Source organism: Rhipicephalus sanguineus, chromosome 10, assembly GCF_013339695.2.
Source record: "Rhipicephalus sanguineus isolate Rsan-2018 chromosome 10, BIME_Rsan_1.4, whole genome shotgun sequence".
NCBI lineage: Eukaryota > Metazoa > Arthropoda > Arachnida > Ixodida > Ixodidae > Rhipicephalus > Rhipicephalus sanguineus.
Window position 1 is genome coordinate 116,550,412 of NC_051185.1, and position 2,501 is coordinate 116,552,912.

A 2,501-nucleotide genomic window follows, 5' to 3' on the forward strand; every position below is an offset into this window, starting at 1 on the left:
CGTCGTCAGGTCTGCTTCAGGTCGCAAAGTTCCGTCTTCAGGACGTCGACGTCGCTCGGCGTGCGGCGGGGGCTCGGAACTTCGTCGCGGTGTCGTCGTCGACGGCGGAGGATCTTCAGCATTTCGTCGTTCAGCAACCGCACCTCCACCGGTTGCTGCCCTTAGTTTTCCGGATATGGTCTAGGCGACCGGCCACGGTTTGGGCCAGTGTACTGCCGGCGGTGCGGTGACATGTAGCGGCCGGGCGAGGGTGAGCGGGAAGGTCGTCGTTCTTGCCATTGTTTGCCTGTGAGGTAGTTGTCGATGTCGCGAGGCCGTTCGCTTGGCTGCGGGCGCGACGCGTTGACGGCGAATCCGCGTAGCCCCATCTGACGGTACTGGCAGCGGCGGTACGTGTGGCCGGCCTCCCCGCAGTGGTAGCAGAGCGGGCGGTTGTCGGGGGCGCGCCAGACATCGGTCTTCCTCGGGGTGTAGCGCTGGCCGACAGGTGGGCGGTAGGGCGTTGGTGGCGGCGGCGGCGTCTGGCCGACAGGTGAACGGTAGGGCGTCGGTGGCGGCGGCGGCGCCTGGCGACGGTGCTGCGGCGGTGTGTCGTCTTGGCGTGGACGTGGAGGAGGAGCATGACGGCGGGCTGCAGCAGCATAGCTCATAGCTTGCGGCTGCGGCTCTACTAGCTGAGGCGCGCCGAGTGAATGCTGGATCTCCTGGCGCACGACGTCGGCGATGGAATCTACTTGAGGTTGCGACGAAGGTAGAAGTTTTCGCAGCTCCTCTTGCACGATTGCTCGAATCGTCTCACGCAGGTCGGCGGATCCTAGCGCTTGAACGTCGGCGTAGCTTGTGGTCGAGAATCTGCGGTCGTATTGCCGTGTTCGCATCTCAAGCGTTTTCTCGATTGTTGTTGCTTCGGAGACAAATTCTTGGACGGTATTCGGCAGATTCCTCATAAGGCCAGCGAAGAGCTGTTCCTTTACTCCTCGCATGAGGAAACGAACCTTCTTTTCTTCAGGCATGTTGGGGTCAGCATGGCGGTACAGCCGGGTCATTTCTTCCGCGAAGATGGTCACGTTTTCGTTCGGGAGCTGAACCCGTGTCTCCAGCAAGGTTGCGGCCCTTTCCTTTCGGACGACGCTCGTGAACGTCTCCAAAAAAGCACTGCGAAAGAGATCCCAGGTTCGAAGCGTGGACTCCCGGTTCTCGAGCCATGTCCTTGCTGCTTCTTCCAGGTAAAAGTAGACGTGGCGCAGCTTGTCCTCGGAGTCCCAGTTGTTGAACGCCGAGACCCTTTCGAAGGTCTCGAGCCAGGTTTCCGGGTCTTCGAATGACGACCCGCGGAAAGTTGGCGGCTCCTTGAGCTGCCGGAGAAGTATCGGCGCAGGCTGCACGGGGTCGGTCATCGTCGCTGCGGTCGGTGTTGGGGCCTGGGGCTGCCTGGTGTTTTCGGGAAGGAGCCCGTACTCTGGCTGCAGTCCCTTCTGCCTGCGGCTTGTTCGACGATCCGGGTTTTCTTTGCCGTCGTCCTCCTCGCGGCTTGGGCTTGGGTCAGCGCTTCGCGGTGGCGTCTGGATCATGAAGCAGCACCTCCACCAGATGTCACGTGGTCGTGACGTCGACGAAGACAGCAGTCAGCAGGTCCGAGGTGAAACTGTTTATTTGGCCGAACTTGTGGCCGAGAAACTGATAGCCAAACTACAGCAATACACTGATAGCGGCGGACAGAACGTCGACCGTCGATCAACTCACAAGTGGTGAGGCGCGTCGGCTTTTATACAGGCGCTATCGAACTTTCCAGCGATATCGCTGCTTGTTGCGCATGTTCTAGAATAAGCTCGAGCGTTCGCGTCTTGCGCGCAATCTTAACAAAACGATCTACTAATCTCGTGAAGCTTCTCGAACACTGAGGCGCGGTTCGCGCTGAGCGTCGCTGGCAGTCTTTGTGGGCGAAAACGGAATACAACAAAAGTGATAATAAGGAACGCACGTGGCAATATTGTCGCTTGGTCGAATGTGGGCCGATCACGGAGGCAATACAAAACCAGGTGAGGTGAAGGAAGCTTGCAAATCCTCCGATCCTGGAGGCAGTGCAAAACCACGTTAGGTGCAGAAAGTTGTCGGTGGGGTGTGGGGGAGGACCAATACTTTGACAAAGAAAACAATAAGATGGCTTTGGCCTTCGAGTCGTCTTAGGCGATTGCTTAAGGGACCAGGGTGTGTTTTTTCTGACCTCATGGTGTCGATCGATGAACGCTGCTACTACTTCGGTGGCCAGAGCCAAGCGAGCCCAGTCGTTGCCGGGCCCGACTAGAGGCTCGTTGGACTGCAGGCACTCCGACCATGATTGGCCCAGCGGCGCCCCACGGAGTAGGGCTGCGACCAGTTCGAGGGCGAAGCCGCCGTAGTTTAGCGAGGCGGGCGCGTCGGCGCCGAAGCGAGGAGGGAGGAGCCATGTTAGGGGAATGCGGCCTCTGCCGCTTGCGGTCACCTGCGGGAAGAGGACTTGT